The sequence below is a fragment of the Bufo bufo genome, chromosome 11, assembly GCF_905171765.1.
Source record: "Bufo bufo chromosome 11, aBufBuf1.1, whole genome shotgun sequence".
NCBI classification, from domain to species: domain Eukaryota; kingdom Metazoa; phylum Chordata; class Amphibia; order Anura; family Bufonidae; genus Bufo; species Bufo bufo.
The window spans coordinates 9,334,609-9,354,025 of record NC_053399.1 but is presented as its reverse complement, the minus strand read 5'-3'; positions in this window follow the sequence as shown (position 1 = coordinate 9,354,025).

The window sequence follows — 19,417 nt, the reverse complement described above, 5'->3', positions numbered from 1 at the left end:
GCCGCCACCATGCTGTGCAGTCACTAGATCCGCCGCCGCGCAGCCGCCGGATATGACGTCATGTCGTCATATGCTGCTCACATCCGGCGGCTGGCGGAAGCAAAATCATTGCGCTCGCTCGGCTCTTCTGATCATGAGCCGCAGCGGGCGCAAAAGGAGTCTGAGTAACAGGAAATAAATATTTTCCTGTCTTGTGGCAGCCACCTATCAAAGCGGCCCCCCAGGGCCGGCGGCCGAACCCGCGAGACTGACTCACCGAACCCCTGGGGTTCGATCGAACCCAGGTTAAGAACCACTGCTCTAGTGTGAAAGTGCCCTAATACATACTCAGTCTTCTTGGGGTGTAGAACATTGCAGCACTAAAGACTCCAGAACAATGATATACTGACACTTGGGGTACAGGACTATGATATACTGACACTTGGGGTCCAGGACTATGATATACTGACACTTGGGGTACAGGACTATGATATACTGACACTTGGGGTCCAGGACTATGATATACTGACACTTGGGGTACAGGACTATGATATACTGACACTTGGGGTACAGGACTATGATATACTGACACTTGGGGTCCAGGACTATGATATACTGACACTTGGGGTCCAGGACTATGATATACTGACACTTGGGGTCCAGGACTATGATATACTGACACTTGGGGTACAGGACTATGATATACTGACACTTGGGGTACAGGACTATGATATACTGACACTTGGGGTCCAGGACTATGATATACTGACACTTGGGGTACAGGACTATGATATACTGACACTTGGGGTACAGGACTATGATATACTGACACTTGGGGTCCAGGACTATGATATACTGACACTTGGGGTACAGGACTATGATATACTGACACTTGGGGTACAGGACTATGATATACTGACACTTGGGGTACAGGACTATGATATACTGACACTTGGGGTACAGGACTATGATATACTGACACTTGGGGTCCAGGACTATGATATACTGACACTTGGGGTACAGGACTATGATATACTGACACTTGGGGTCCAGGACTATGATATACTGACACTTGGGGTACAGGACTATGATATACTGACACTTGGGGTACAGGACTATGATATACTGACACTTGGGGTCCAGGACTATGATATACTGACACTTGGGGTCCAGGACTATGATATACTGACACTTGGGGTCCAGGACTATGATATACTGACACTTGGGGTACAGGACTATGATATACTGACACTTGGGGTACAGGACTATGATATACTGACACTTGGGGTCCAGGACTATGATATACTGACACTTGGGGTGCAGGACTATGATATACTGACACTTGGGGTACAGGACTATGATATACTGACACTTGGGGTACAGGACTATGATATACTGACACTTGGGGTACAGGACTATGATATACTGACACTTGGGGTACAGGACTATGATATACTGACACTTGGGGTCCAGGACTATGATATACTGACACTTGGGGTACAGGACTATGATATACTGACACTTGGGGGTCCAGGACTATGATATACTGACACTTGGGGTACAGGACTATGATATACTGACACTTGGGGGTCCAGGACTATAATATACTGACACTTGGGGTACAGGACTATGATATACTGACACTTGGGGTACAGGACTATGATATACTGACACTTGGGGTCCAGGACTATGATATACTGACACTTGGGGTACAGGACTATGATATACTGACACTTGGGGTACAGGACTATGATATACTGACTCTTGGGGTCCAGGACTATGATATACTGACACTTGGGGTCCAGGACTATGATATACTGACACTTGGGGTACAGGACTATGATATACTGACACTTGGGGTACAGGACTATGATATACTGACACTTGGGGTCCAGGACTATGATATACTGACACTTGGGGTACAGGACTATGATATACTGACACTTGGGGTACAGGACTATGATATACTGACACTTGGGGTACAGGACTATGATATACTGACACTTGGGGTACAGGACTATGATATACTGACACTTGGGGACCAGGACTATGATATACTGACACTTGGGGTCCAGGACTATGATATACTGATACTTGGGGTACAGGACTATGATATACTGACACTTGGGGTACAGGACTATGATATACTGACACTTGGGGTCCAGGACTATGATATACTGACACTTGGGGTACAGGACTATGATATACTGACACTTGGGGTCCAGGACTATGATATACTGACACTTGGGGTCCAGGACTATGATATACTGACACTTGGGGTCCAGGACTATGATATACTGACACTTGGGGTACAGGACTATGATATACTGACACTTGGGGTACAGGACTATGATATACTGATACTTGGCGTACAGGACTATGATATACTGACACTTGGGGTACAGGACTATGATATACTGATACTTGGGGTGCAGGACTATGATATACTGACACTTGGGGTCCAGGACTATGATATACTGACACTTGGGGTACAGGACTATGATATACTGACACTTGGAGTACAGGACTATGATATACTGACACTTGGGGTGCAGGACTATGATATACTGACACTTGGGGTACAGTACTATGATATACTGACACTTGGGGTGCAGGACTATAATATACTGACACTTGGGGTCCAGGACTATGATATACTGACACTTGGGGTCCAGGACTATGATATACTGATACTTGGGGTACAGGACTATGATATACTGACACTTGGGGTCCAGGACTATGATATACTGACACTTGGGGTACAGGACTATGATATACTGACACTTGGAGTACAGGACTATGATATACTGACACTTGGGGTGCAGGACTATGATATACTGACACTTGGGGTACAGTACTATGATATACTGACACTTGGGGTGCAGGACTATAATATACTGACACTTGGGGTACAGTACTATGATATACTGACACTTGGGGTGCAGGACTATAATATACTGACACTTGGGGTCCAGGACTATGATATACTGACACTTGGGGTACAGGACTATGATATACTGACACTTGGGGTACAGGACTATGATATACTGACACTTGGGGTACAGGACTATGATATACTGATATTTGGGGTCCCAGGGCTATGATATGGGGTACAGGATGACAATATACTGACATTTGGGTTACAGGATGATGTCGTAATGACCCTCAGGGTTCTAGATCTTTTGATACATAAGTTCAATAGCTTGTTACAAAGTATCATGATTCTGACATTTTAAAACACAGTGACACATTTTTCTTGGTCTCCATTCCACTCGATGCAACAAATGGCCATTATCCAGGGGACCCTCCTGGTGTAATCACAGTACAAGCCTTCACATCAATGCCATCGTACACGGTGTGGACACCAAGAGGGGCATCGCTATAGGAGAGCTGTGACTGGATGAAATGAGCAAATCCGTCCAATCAGTGGGCTCCTGTCTGTAATGAGATTATAGCAGAGCCCTGACTGAGAAGGTGAGCGAGCTGTAAATCCCATATAAGATTACAGCCAGATACATTCACATCATAAACTGCAACTGATCTGTCTTGTTCAAAGCTCAGCTCGTTGATTAAAGTTGTTTTATCTGTGTATTTAAAAGCAATGCACTTCTTAAAACCCATTATGAATAGTTAATATTGAGCTTTGCCTGGAAACAATTCCCACCAGTGTTTTGCTGGCTCTATGGTAATATTCAGTGGGTTTGATGCTTCTCATAGCCCCACAGAGCTGACTTCCAGACGAGCTGACTATCCTCCACATCCCGCTCCGTCAGCCCCTCCAGCGTCTCACCCGGCTCATTCAGGAAGTGTTTTACAAATTTCAGCATTAATAAATGGAGAATATTTCATAGTCTTTTTTACCATTTAATTAGATACAATAATGACTTTGCGGGAAAAGAAAAACTCTTTTTTTCCTTCTCGCTACAAATTGACACATAAAATTAAAAATACATAAATAAATGTAAAAAAATTGTTGCTGATCTGTCCAGGAATCGGGCCAGCTCTTCTTCTACTACTGCCTTGAACCAGACTCCGGTCTGACTCCCCTGCACAGCAGCACCCGGTCGCCAGGGCTTGGGCGAGGCGCTTGAACATAATGTCGAAGATGGTCGATGTAAAAACATTTGTTGGTTTGCAGACTTTGGCTTGTTTGAACTTTTCCTAATTGCCTGCTTGATACTGACTTGTACTTATCTGTGACCCGTTTATTGATTTGCTCCTTGGATTTCTGATATCTGTGGTTCCATGCTGGTGACTTAGGCTCAGTTCACACCTGAGCGTTTTACAGCGCGTTCCTACGCGCTGTAAAACGCTCAACAAGGAGAAACCAATGCTTCCCTATGGGAATGGTTCTCACCTGGGCGTTTTACAGCGCGTACGATCGCGCTGTAAAACGCCCGACGCTCACACAAGTACAGGAGCGTTTTTTTGGGCGCTTGTCGCGCGTTCCCGTACATAGACTTTCGGGAACGCGCGACACTGTGTGCACACTTGTCTCTGTATGCGCGCTTGTAAACACCCGTACAATCGCGCATACAGAGCGCTCCTTTCAGAACGCTCAGGTGTGAACTGAGCCTAAGGCTGGGTTCAGACCTGAGCGTCTTTGATATGCGCGTTTAACGCGCGTTTTTGACGCACGTTTTTGACGAGCGTTTTTTGCAATAGTAAACGCGCGTTTGACGCGCGTTTGTGTGATTGACTGCAATGTCCTATGGCCACAAACGCGCGTCAAAACGCCCCAAAGAAGCTCAAGTACTTGTTTGAGCGTAGGGCGTTTTACAGCGCGTTTTTCAGCGCTGTAAAACGCTCAAGTGAGAACCAGGGCCATAGGGAAGCATTGGTTTTCATGTGTTGAGCGTTTTACAGCGCGTTTGAACGCGCTGTAAAACGCTCAAGTGTGAACCTAGCCTCAGACTTTTTGATGCAGTTTTTGTAGCCAAAATCAGGTGTGGATGAAACCAGGAGAGAATGTATTAGCCTGGGTTCACACTTGAGCGTTTTACAGCGCGTTCAAACGCGCTGTAAAACGCTCAACACATGAAAACCAATGCTTCCCTATGGCCCTGGTTCTCACTTGAGCGTTTTACAGCGCTGAAAAACGCGCTGTAAAACGCCCTACGCTCAAACAAGTACTTGAGCTTCTTTGGGGCGTTTTGACGCGCGTTTGTGTCCATAGGACATTGCAGTCAATCACACAAACGCGCGTCAAACGCGCGTTTACTATTGCAAAAAACGCTCGTCAAAAACGCGCGTCAAAAACGCGCGATAAACGCGCATATCAAAGACGCTCAGGTCTGAACCCAGCCTTAGGGGAAGATACAACTTCTCCACTTTTTCTTTATCCACTCCTGGTGAACGTGTGGAAGCAGCCTTAGGCTCAATTCACACCTGAGCGTTCTGAAAGGAGCGCTCTGTATGCGCGATTGTACGGACGTTTACAAGCGCGCATACAGAGACAAGTGTGCACACAGTGTCGCGCGTTCCCGAAAGTCTATGTACGGGAACGCGCGACAAGCGCCCAAAAAAACGCTCCTGTACTTGTGTGAGCGTCGGGCGTTTTACAGCGCGATCGTACGCGCTGTAAAACGCCCAGGTGAGAACCATTCCCATAGGGAAGCATTGGTTTCTCCTTGTTGAGCGTTTTACAGCGCGTAGGAACGCGCTGTAAAACGCTCAGGTGTGAATTGAGCCTTAGGGCTCATGCACACGAATGTTTTTTTGCGTTCAGTATACTGCCCGTTTTTTTTAGTTCAGTATGCGTTACTTATACTGAACCATTCATTTCAATGGGTCAGCAAAAAAATACTGAAGTGTCTCCGTGTGCATTCCGTCTCCATATTTCCGTTTTTCCGTTCCGTTGAAAGATAGAAAATGTCCTATTATTGCCCACAAATCACGTTCCGTGGCTCCATTCAAGTCAATGGGTCCGCAAAAAAAAAATGGAACACATACAGAATGTACTCCGTATGTCTTCCTTCTGGTTTTATGGAACCATCTATTGGAAATTTTATGCCCGGCCCAATTTTTTCTATGGAATTACTGTATATGCCATACGGAAAAACAGAACGGAAAAACGGAACGGAACAGGAAACACTACTGAAACAAAAAATGGAAAAATTGATCTGTTAAAAATGGCCCTCGAAACACTGAAAAAGCCATACGGATTGCTGACACCTGTCGTTTGGGCAGCATGGCGGCTCAGTGGTTAGCACTAGAGATGAGCGAATAATTGAAAAGTTCAATTCGGCTGATTCACCGAATTTTACCCCAAAAAATTGTAGTTCGTCATGAAGCAAATTTCTTTGTAACAATAAAAAAAAAATTAAATCAAACTCCCCGCCTCCATTTGCTGGCGACGGGCCGGCCGCCGCCATCTCGCTTGAGGATCTGGAGCGAAATCTCGCGCAGCGCTAGATTACGTCATCACGCCGGCCGACACCGTTCACCTGATTTGGATGTAAATCCCCTCAAATTAAAGCTGACCGTCTGCAGGTAAAGCACATCATGTTCGTTTCATTTCGAATCCATTGTGGTGGTGTATAGAGCCAAAAATGTTAGAATTGTGTCCATGTCCCGATATTTATGGACCTGACTGTAAGTGCATAAAATAAATAAATATGGATTGCTTAAGACTTTGTTATTCTCTCTATGGTTCCATGGTTTTTATGGACTTTGCCATTCTCCTAACCCTTGCTATGTCTGCTGACCACGTTACTGGACCACGGTTGCTGTTGCAACTGCCAAGATTGTAACCTGGAGATTCCCTGTGGGAAGGTCCATCCAGCATCTCTTTAGACCTGCTCTCCAGATTAGCAGGCACCAATCAGATTGCAGCTTTGAGGATTCACCTCCTAATTCTGTAAAGTAATAAAATATGTGTAATATGTGTTGTATGTTGAATGGTCGATGAGGAGTCCTATTACAGATTTTGCATTGGGGCCCAGGAGTACCAAGCTAAGCCTCTTTGGTACCGTAGGTAGTCTACAAACCTCTGTGAACAGCTTGATGAAACTGACAAAGTTATCTGGGGATTGGGGATCCTATGGTTCTAGAGAAATAGGGGTCCTGGATCCAAATCCAATCAAGGGAAACATCTGCAGGCAGTTTGTATGTTCCCCGCGAGTTTGTGAAATTTTCCTTTAGGTCCTTCAAAAACATAATCATAGGTCAAGGGCACTTTCACACGAGCGTTTTTGTTTTCCGGTATTGAGTTCCGTCCTAGGAGCTAAATACCGGGAAAAAAACGAATCAGTATTATCCTAATGCATTCTGAATAGAGAGCGATCCGTTCAGGATGCATCAGTTCAGTCCCTCTTACGTTTTTTGGACGGAGAAAATACCGCAGCATGCCGCAGTTTTCTCTCCGGCCAAAAATACTGATCACTCGCTGGAATCCCGGATCCGGCATTAATTTACATTGAAGTGTATTAGTGCCGGATCCGGCATTAAGTGTTTGCGCGAAATTAATACCGGATCCGTTTTTCCGGACGACACAGGAGAGACGGATCCGGTATTTCAATGCATTTGTCAGAAGGATCTGCATCCTGATCCGTTTGACAAATGCCATCCGTTTGCATTCAGATTGCCGAATCGGGCAGGTAGTTCCGGCGACGGAACTGCCTGCCGGAATGCTCTGTCGGAAGTGTGAAAGTAGACCTAATTTGTAAATTACAGTGGGGACAGAGATAGATATGAGCAGTGACATCATGTACAGCCTTACGGGATATGTGAGCGCCATATCAATGATAAATAATAATATACATGACCTTACTGTGACTCTATCACCCAAGGGCTAGGCTGTTTATGGCAGCCTGTATTCTGCTATTGCAGCAGCAGGTGAGTTGGACCTTGACCATTGGGACCCTCATCAGTCAGTACAATGAAGGGGGTAACGTACCAGGGGCTAAATGGACCTGAGCTGTAAATAGAACCACATGATACATTGAAGAGACCACAAAACTCCAAAAATCACTACCGATTACATGGGGTTCCTGGGATTTCCATTCCCAATCCCACCTTGAGCCTATCCTATAAAATGGGGGAGCAGAAAGGACCTAAATTCCGGTATTATATTATTTTTGTTGCCGGGGCATAGCTAGGTTAGAGGGGCACGTGCCTCAGGTGCCACCCTAAGCCTTGGCGTACCTACAACTCTGCTGTCGTTCCAACGGCGGACTACAAGTTCCATCATGCGAACTGGGAGAAAAAAAAAAGCTATAGTGAAAGCTGGCAGAGCTCCTCAGATCACCTACCCCTCCTCTGCCGCGGACACCCAGGATTGCAGCCCATTTAATTGCAGCCATTGTTACCAACCTCTTTCACTTCACTTTTTTCACGGCTCTTTACCGCGGTATATGTTGGCGCTTTATAAATAAATGATAATAATAATAATTTTAAAAGAATCCTCTGCGTTCGGATGAAGAATGTGAAGTCTGTTATTATTAAAGAGGGTCCTTGAAATTGAGAAACGCAAAATGTGGGCACAGTTTCGTTAAAATATAGGTTTTAAGAGTTACTCCCTTTGTGCTGCAGCATAATAGTTCATCACTTAGCTTTCAAAATCTCCCCAGGTTTCCTCAAATAACATTTACGCTATCAGCAATTACAACAGACTTACTTTTCCTTCAGGACCAATGCAGCAATCAGCACTTTGTGTTGTTCTATTTAAAGATATTGAAAGGGAAATAATAGAGATTGGAGTTGATCTATCGACTACTCCGGCTCATTGTTTTGCAACTTTAATCCTCAGAGGCTGCAAACTTTTCAGTCTTCATGCACTTGAGGAGTCTTGACCTTCTTCAGGTCTACCGGTTGCATTCAAGAAGATCTCTAGTGGAGACCTGTGCTTGGCACGCAGAGTACCGTGCTACCGTAAAGGTGGAGCGATCTAATCGAATTAATCATTAAAGGGGTCTTCCAGGCTCCTTATATTGAAGACTTATGCTCAGGATAGGTCATCAATGTCAGGTCGTTGGGTGTCCGACTCTGCTTAACCAACCGATCAGCTCCGGTACAGGAACTAGGATTTCGAACAAAGCCAGAAGTGCAGCGCCATTCAAAGTGTAGTGGCCGTGGCGTGTTACTGCAGTTCAGCTCTGATTCAAGTGAATGTAACCTCACTGTTATTTCCAGACCCGGGGGGCTGTAGGAAACAGTTGATCAATAGGGGACGGTTGACTGGATATTGATGACCTATTCTGAGAATAATAGTAATAAAGGACCGCACTCTCTCTTGAAATCTTGCAAATATTCCTTTGTTGCCACATATACTGTATATCCGTGATGCGTTTTGGCACAAGCTGTGCCTTTGTTAAACAGCTTGTGCCGAAATGCGTCACAGATACATATGTGGCAATAAAGGAATATTTGCAAGATTTCAAGAGAGAGTGCCGGTCCTTTATTACTATTGTTGTATGGGATGCCAGCCCTAGGACACGTGCACCGCCACGGCCATAAACCGCAGTGCCGACAGATCTACAACATATACTATCCTGAGAATGTGGAGTTCTGAACCCAACTGGGTTGGGGGGGGGGGGGCACCAAGTTGGGTTGTGTTATGGTAATGGATGATTTTAATATGAGATCAATGTCAGGTACAAAAGGATCTACCAGTAGGTCAAGGCACCAATGCAATAATGGGTCCCAAAGGTCTAGCAGAAGACGACACTATTAGAAGCGGATGTCGGAGACAATCTGTGGTCATTAGGGTCTATTTTTATGGGATACATTTTAACTAGGGCATAGCAATAGAAATGCAAATGCAAAGTTACCTTACATTTTCTCTTTGTTTGAAATATGGCATGAGATGACCAGCTTTAATTTAAAAAAAAAAACATGATTTGTGATACTCTGCCAGGAGTTGCTTATGCTATATGTGTCTGTAGACAGCCATCCAGTGGTTGTGAAGTGAACTGCAACCTGTCTAGGGTCATGCATTGAATTTGTACCTTTAATATCCATTTAAAAGGGCAGATATAAGGGCTTATGTTTGATGATCTTCAAGTCGTTCTGTGTTCATTACTATTTTCATGTAACTGTTCAATGATCGTGATGGGATGAACAATCGATCGGCAATGTGACTGCACGTACCCCCCCACCTCTCATACAGTTTACATTATTTACATGTTTACATGGGGAACTGATGGTCATTTTTGTGGCCATGTAAAAGGTGTGATCCTCTCATTTGCCGGCTGATTGGTGGACTGAGAATGAACGTTTCAGAATGAACATTCCCACCAATGTTCGTTTGGTCTCTTAGAAGTCGGAGTCCTACATCGGGAAATCAGCCACATCTTTAGCAGTTGCACCTAGACCCTGTTGTCCAAACATGCCAGAATGCAACTCTGTACTGTGAGAATATACCAGTATTATACTTGGCACCTGATACGCTCTGTGTAGGCAATGAAAACAAAGATCATGATGCAAGCGAAAGCAGATGTTCTCATGTTCATTTCCATAAGAAGGGCTAAGGAACCAAAGTCCGACACTAGGAGCTCCTATGGAATGTGATATTGAGAAGCAATTACATGTGTCCAACCTGAACATACATTTTTGGGCATCTGACTTCACATAACTTTAACAAGGTGCCTCTTAAACATATTTATTTTTCTATGCCTTTGTGACCACTTTGCATCTCTGGCCTTTTCATGACCCTTTGCCATGATAGGATGCTCCTCCTGGTGGTCTAGGGCCTGTAGGTAGCAAATAGGCTCCTCAATCATCTACAACCCTTGGATCCTCATTGAGCAGGAGCCACCTAGACCTTGCTCAGTGGAGATGCTTGGGTGACATCCTAGTCCCTCGAGTTTCAGAGCTTTGGCGAGTGGACACCCTTTAGCTCAAAACGTTAGGTAATGGTACACTTGGAATACTGTAGATCACAATCTTGTGGACCTCTAGGTTACACACACACGTAGCGGAAATGCTGAAGATTTTTCCACCTGGATTTGCAGTCAGAGAGTGGATGAGATTTCTAACAAATTGCATGCACACGGCATGTAAAATTCCCATGCATAAATTGAGATGATGTGGACGGTAAATTCTGCAATGCATGGGATGAAATCAACAGCAAAGACCACTTGTTTTCTGCGTGCAAAACTTCCAAAGCCTTGGTGTGATTCATGTCTCGGAGAAGAGAAATCATAACCCAGACTACATGGGTGCAGACTTGCAGTCATCACTTTAGTCCAGGCCTTTAGCTTCAGGTCTAAACTTTTTAGAAGCCTTCACTATAGAGAGGCCTGATCCTGCTATATACTGTACATTTCTACCTTTGTGTCTGGAACATCCCTTCATCTTCTTATAAACTGTGCTGCCATCGGTAGAGTCTTCTGGTGCTGGGAAATGACATTTGGTGTTGTCTTTTTACTATTTGATCAGGCTTATATTATGAGCTGTGAGTGATAGCGGGACATCTTTGTGAAGCCCCAGCAGTGCAAAATAATGCTGCAGATGTAGTGACAAAAAACAAGCTCTATCTGTCGAGCCGTAGTTCAAAGGGAGGTGAATTGTCTAGTCTTGTGCCTGGGCCGTGTACCGTACCTACCTGCCGCTACTGAGATACTCTATACCTAAGACCTGCTGTCTTGGCTTTGGCAGAGATCTCTCCTTTCTGAATTGGCTTGTTCTTCTGTACCTCTCAGGATATTACTGAAGTTCTTCTCTTTATTGCTCTAATCCCCTGACCATGTAGAACAAAAAGAGCAGAGAACATAGCTGACTTCTCTCCGACACCTCTTCTTGGATGAGCGTCTTTTAGACGGATGCAAGGATAATTAGTTTTGGGGAACGAAAGTTTCCGCAGAGCAATTAGATGAGTTTTTCAGACTATTGTTAGCAGCAATAACTCCTTCTTTTGCTAAAACATACTTAGCAATAAGTGGCCCAAATTTATGGTGTGTAAAGAATCGGTCAAGGACATGTTCAGAACCCCTTGAGATAACACATAGAGACTTCAACCATATCGAGAAGCCTCTGTGCCATGACACAGGCCTTCCAGGAACTGGACCCATGTGTTCTTAAAGGGTCTCAGCTGGCACTGGTGATCCCCCAGCTCCATTTGACCATATACTTCCTCTGTAGTGGTTGCGGTTCCCTTACATGGTGGCCCTTTTTGTCCTGATTGAGAGCCGTGTTTGTAGAAGTTATCCACCATGAGTTGTGGGAAAGACACCCATAGAGTTTTTTTTAGCCCTACTGTAACTCCATAGGCCTTCCACGCATGGAGTCTACAGTATGTTCCTGTTTTTATTAATATTTCCAGTTCTACCAGTATGTAATCAGCTAAATAACACAAAAATAAGGCAAAAATATATATAAAATGATATCAATAAAATGAACAAAAAGAAATAAATGGAAGTATAAGATAAATATATAAAATTAAAATGAAGAACATAAAATGAATATGAAATAAATATTTTAATATTCAGTAAGTAAATTGAGTGAAAATAAAATTAGCAAAATTAATGGAAAATAATTTAGTAATTAATATAAATAAAAAATAAATAATAAAAAAGTAAATACAATTTAGTAGATAAAAAATAAAATTTTAGAAATAAAAAGCACTCAGATTACTTTTTAATATCAGTATTTATAGCACAAAGGTCAATTCTGTGGTTATACAATGGTTTATTCCAGTCCTGACGTCACATAGGCAGGCGTCCTTACGATCACTTTTCCATGTAATTGCATAATGCCCCCACAGTGGCTGACATCTCATGATATAATGTGACCAGTTTTCTTCAACCATCTCATTTTTGCCGGTACTTCAGGAGAATACCATGGCCCTCTTGACCTGTGATGGGTTCAGCTCTCCCCTTTTCCTTCAGACAATGCGGTCCTATTACCATATTCATTCAATCCGTCTTCCAGATCTTTCTGTCACATTGAGGCATAGACACATACTGTACTGACCTATCATGGATGGTCATTTTTTGGGACTATAGTATCTTTGTGCTATGGTGTTTCTTGATTTGGCTTTAGGCCCATGACTAGCCCGTCCAGTGTACATTTCATTATTTCATTACCCTAAGTAATTCTAATATCAGAATTTTCAATAGATTTATATAAAAATGAAACTAAAGAAAATAAAATACAGAAAATCTTATTTGAACATGTTCCTGATATCTGGAAACAGATTTCTACAAAGAAATTGACACAAGAAAAAATTGACACAATTGATACAAAGACACAACAAAAACTTTGTAAGTTTGACTTTATTTGCACATTTTTATTTTGGGTAAACCATTTTGCTACAATTATTTCACAACACCGAAAATGTATCGAAAATCAAAGATCAAGATTAAAACGTAGACAAAGGGGCATTTCCTCCAGGACCCCACCATCTACAGATCTCCACCACCAATTGTGCAAATGTTTGTAATATTTTTATAATGTAACCGAGTCCATTGCCCCATATTCCAAAAACATCTGCACTGTGAGTCCAGAGTATCATTTTACCCCCTTTTGGGGGTTGTAAAATTGGGGCTTTGATTGCTCTCTATGGAGAAAAAAGTTTCAATTTTTGAAAAAAAAAATTTGATCCTGCCAAAAACTTTTGCTATGTTCACAAGAGGAATTGTAATTCAGCCTTCCTTCTTCTACCTTGTTTTTGCCCCTTATGCAGTAGATCACCCCTATAATATACATCGATTTCCCGGGCGTCTCTGAAGAACAGATCTACCGAAATGTTTTTCACTCACTTGAAAAGATCTCATATAAATCCTGCTATTAATTAATTAGTGTTTTTCCCTTACAGACATGTGATTAAATGCGAGGCGATGGCCAATTTTGATTTAGTAACTTACACTCTGGTTTCTTGTAGTTCTCAGAAGATGACAGTGCATAATAATTAAGATCTACAGCCCAACTCCCTTCTGTCTTACATGAAAGGATAGACGAAGGCTCTAGGGGAGATTGGCTGATGCTGTGCTACATCGCTGCTTCGGAAAAAAAAAAAGTTCCATAAGTTGAGTCGTCCATGTTGGTCCTTTCTGTCCAAGCTGAGGTGCTCACGGGGGGCTGTCTGATGAGACCCTACATTGGAAACTACCCCCAACATGTTTACATCCCATGAAAAAGTTGGAACTCACCTCTTGGCTGTAACTTTTTGCTTTTAGGGCCACCATCTACATGGAGATTGTATGTTCTCCTAATCATTGTGTGGATTTAGAACCACTAAAGGGATGGAGGGGACGCAGTGGGCTTGCGTCTAGGATCACCCAGACCATTTCCTTGGTGATTTGGTACAGTATTCGCGAGGACTGATCGTAGAGACAATTTTTTGTCCTGCACTGACCACTAGGTTCCCCGCAGGGCCAGAAGATGAAGCAGGGCTGATTGTGTTCAGCATCCTATCACCGGCAGCCAAGATGATGTAGGGACTGGAAAGATAAATTATATACATAGAAGGGGACCTCTTCTTTACCCTTGCTCACCAGTAATGTGGAAATTCACTATTTCATTTCTGTAGACTAGAGATGGCCTTGCAGTTCGCCCGGTAGTCGTTTCGCGTCGAACTTTGCTAGTTCGCAGTTCTCCGAACATGCGAACATATGGCAATGTCCGCCGGTGCTATATTCTTTTGCATTGTGCAGAACTTTGACCCATGACACATCCATCAGGTGGGACAGGACAGCCAATTGAGACGTTTCAGCACCTGGACACACCCCCTACCTTATAAATAAACCTGATCCGGCCGCCATTTTACATTCAGTCTTTTTCCAGTGTAGGGAGAGGTTGCTTTGTGGCCACAAAAGTCCTTTTAAGGACTGGTATAGGTGTGCTATCGATAGGTGTGATATACTTATAATATACTTTGTAACATAGAAATTATATTATAGTGCATTTGTATTGTGCAGCAGTTGTGTGCGGTTCTGCTGCGATACTGCAGCCACACAGAGTGCCTAATGCTATTGGAACAAATAATTTCTACTGGTGTGATATACCAGTTGCCCCCCCCAAAAAACTGATTAAGGGGTGTGATACACCGGCTTCCACCAAATACTTATTGAGGCCTGCCATATACCTGCTTCCACAAATACTGCTCTTCTATAGGGACTTTTGTCACAGGGTCATTTTGAAAATGACAGGTAGAGGAAGAGGCCGTCCGTTCCGCAGGGGTGGTACGGGTCGGGCAGGTGCACCAGGCCGGAGCCTAAATGGGAAGTTGCAGAAGGTGCGTGTGATTACGTCAAAGGACGCACCAGAGTTGGTTGAGTGGCTCACTCAGTCTTCCGCTTCTGAACCCTCCTCATCCTCTCTATCTGCACCCTCCTCACTCTCTGCTGTGTGCACCCCCAAAGTAACCGCCACCACCATATCCCATCCACTCGAGTCAGAGGAATTATGTTCCCATCCATTCCCAGACCGTACCGATGCGCAGCCATTCTTGGCATCGGATCAGGAAGAGGAGGTAACAACGACCACCACCCAGCGGTCTGACGACAGTACCTAGATCAGCCCAAGGAGGGAGGTCCCCGCTGTTGCTGCCTACTCCAAGATCTCTAATGTCAGTGGTGGTGAAGGTCACAAATCAGATGATGACGTGTCCATGGACGTCATGTGGGTGCCCACAAGAGAGAAAGAGGAGGGGAGAGACAGAGCAGCAAATAGGGATGAGAGGGAGGAGAAGCAGGCAGAACTCGCAGTGCACAGGAGGCAAAAAGCAGACTGCAAATGTATCTGGAACGAGCCATCCACCATGCACGGTCACATCTTGCGCTCCCAGGACACCGACACATGGCTCCGCAGTGTGGGCTTTCTTTAATGTGTCAGCTGCTGACAATAGTGTTGCCATCTGCAGCCTGTGCTGTCAACACATAAGTCACGGTAAGCCCAATACTCACCTATGGACGACCACCTTAAGAAGGCACCTGGCCTCACATCACCGAGCCCAGTGGGAGCAACACCATCAGAACCCACAAAGCCATACTCCCGGCGCTCCTCGTCCTGTCTCTTCTCCTTCTCCTCTCTCAGCCCATTTGTCCTCCACTCCACCTTCCACCGTGCCGTCGTCGCGTTCATCTGAAACAAGGCAGGTTTCCGTGGCCCAAATGTTCGAGCGTAAAAAAGAAAATTTGTGGCCATTGGCACTCTACAATGGAAGGTCCCCGGAAGGAAATATTTCTCCCAGAAGGACATCCAAGAGCTATATAGCCACGTTCAGCGGCAAGTTAATATATTTCTGGCACACAGTGTCGGTGCCAAGATACATCTGACCACAGACACGTGGTCTAGCAAACACAGGCAGGGAAGGTACATAACTTTTACTGCCCACTGGGTGAACCTTCTGACGGCCGTCAAGCATGGAACCCGTGGCACCCGTGTGGATTTGGTGTTACCGTCATGAATTGCATGCAGGCCTGCCTCTTCTTCTACTCCTCTTACTCCATCCTCCGTCTCCTCCTCGGCTGACTCCTCCTTTTCCACTGTTACCGCCTCTCCCGCTGCACCCCCCAAGCTCCCCAGAACCTATTCGACGTGTCAGGTGAGACGTTGCCTTGCTGTGCTGCAGCTGTTGTACCTGGAGGCAAAGAGCCACACCGGTCCTGCACTGCTTTCAGCTCTGCGATCACAGGCCGATCAGTGGCTAACCCTGTTCAATTTGAGTTAATAAAGTGGTATGCGACAACGGTGCAAATCTGCTGAGCGCACTGAAACAGGGCAAAATGGCGCATGTCCTGAACTTAGTCGTGCAGCGATTCGTTGCCAAATACCCCGGGGTCCAGGACGTCTTGCGGCAGGGCCAGGAAAATCTCCGGCCATTTTAGAAGATCTTACACGGCCATGGCTCACCTTGCTGACGTTCAGCGGCGACACCACCTGCCCGTCAGACGTCTGATTTGTGACTGCCCGACGCGCTGGAACTCCACCTTGTATATGCTCGATAGGCTTCACCAGCAGAAACGTGCCGTTAACGACTACCTGTACGAACTTTGCGGCAGGACAAGTTCTGAGGAGCTTGGTTTCTTATCACCGCACCAGTGGCTGCTCATGCGCGACGCATGCAGACTTCTGCGGCCATTTGATGAGATCACCAAACTGGTCAGTCGCAGCCAGAGAGCCATCAGTGACATCGTACCTTACGCCTTCTTTCTGGAGCGTGCATTGCGTCGTGTCATTAATCAAGCCGTCGAGGAGCCGGAGCTGGAAGATGAGGAAGTCGCAATGCTGAATGAATTACCAGGGAAGGCTACTCCATCTGAGACAAGTCAGCAGGAGTCTGAAGAGAAGTCAGAGGAGGATGGTGCCAGGGCGAGGAGGAGCAAGAAGAGCAGGCTTTAAACTTTTCAGGGATCCCTGGTGTTGTCCGTGGCTGGGGGGAGGAGACTGAGGACGACAATCTCCTGGGCGATGAGCAGCAGCCAGGCCGCTCCACCGCTTCCAATTTAGTGCAAATTTGGGCCTTCATGCTCCAGTGTTTGAAGAGGGACCCCCGTATAAAAAGCATAAAGGGTAAGGGCCAGTACTGGGTGGCAACGTACTTAGACCCCCGGTACAAACACAAAATGGCGGACATGTTACCAGCATCACAGAGAGCTGTCAGAATCCAGCATTTCCAGGCCTTGCTGCGAGAGATGCTGCATTCTGCTGTTGCAGGCGCTGGCAGAGGAATTTCCACCCACAGCGAAACAGGTGCGGGTACCAATCCTACTACGCCTGCAAAAAGAGGGCGGTTTGAAGATGTGTTGGTCACTTTGGATATGTAGAAAAGATACAGCGGCTCACCTCCTCTCTATATGGAAATGGTGCTCACCCCCAGGTCCCACCCTAAGGACCAAGTAGGAAATATAATGTATACAACAAGTATGGGGGGGCACACTACAAAAGGGAACACCAGGCAGTATACTGATAATACACTTTAATGTGTTAAAATATTAAGAACATACCCCTAAAATACACATAAAATATAGACCATATACAAATCTATGTAATGCACACAAGGTAATACCACAATTGACAACCGTATAGCAGCTGATAGTTAGTAGTAGCACTCCTACAATACTGTCCACAACCACAATAATATCCGGCAAGTGTCCAAATGTAGTGGATTGATGCTGCACAGTTCTTACTTAATAACCCCCAGTAACAGTCTTAAACTGTGGGGCCAAATTGGATCCAAAGCGCTTGTTGGGTATGGCCTATGATGATCGGCTCAATACCGCTGCCTCCCACAATACAATACACGTGATATCTATGCTCAGGCTGAGCTCGGTCTTACCGGTCTTCACTGCTAGTACTGCAGCGTTGGTTTGAGAGGCCGCACACCCGCAGCGTCCCACGTGGTGTGCTTCTGCCTCAACGTAGCGTCCCACGTGACCGGGTATCCAAGGAGACCGGATGCTTTACTTATGTGACGTCAGTATTGGGCGACAGCTTTCACAGCAGCGCTGCTTAGTCCACTTCTCTTCCTTTCTTTGCCGGCTTTATTCTTTTTCTTTGACTTGGGGTGGATCAACGCTCACTCTAACAACCGCCACTTTGGATATGCGATCATTCTTGCAGCCAACCCATCGACAGCCGCCCTCTGGATCCAGCCTCAGGGAACGCCTAGACCTACAGGTGTCCGACTACATCGGGTTAGCGGCCGATGTGGACGCTCTGAGAAGCGAGGAACCCCTGGCCTACTGGGTGTGCAGGCTTGACTTGTGGCCAGTAGTGTTAAGCGCAAATATTCGAAAAGCAAATTTTTATCTCGAATATCGCAACTTCAAGAATTCGCGAATATTTAGAATATAGTGCTATATATTCGTTTTTTAGAATATTGGTCATTTTTTTCCATCTGAAGTCATGATTCCTCCTTGCTTAAATTGCTTTTGGGCCAATGACTCATAGGCCCACAAGCAAGAAGCAGGGAGGAATCATGACGTCAGATCGTTTTTGACCCACGCCTGTATTGATCGCGTAATAGTCGCATATTACGCGATCATTACCTTGCCGATTTTCGAGTAAAAAAAAAAGAATTAGAATATAACGAATATTCGAATTCTTGAATATTCAACGAATATTCTACAAAATATTCACGAAATATTGAGAATTCGAATATTGCCCCTGCCGCTCATCACTAGTGGCTAGAGCTGGCACAATTTGCCATGGATCTCTTGGCTTGCCCCTCGTTGAGTGTCCTGTCCGAAAGGACGTTCAGCACAGCAGGGGGGATTGTGGCCGGTAAGCGCACTCGCCTAGCTCACGACACATTTCTAAAAATGAATGAGGCATGGATCTCAGAGGAATTCAACACCTGTGACGACCACGTGTAATTGAATTTCCTCATGCCAGCCCACACTTATCCGCCACCACCCAGAACAAAGAATGGTCCCTGTCTTATGTATATACAGCGGCATAAAAGGCCTTTTTTGTAAAAAAAAAAATGCCTAATGTTGGGGCCTCTACTCCAGTGGCCTGCAGTAAAATTGTTATCCAATAACCGTCTAATGTA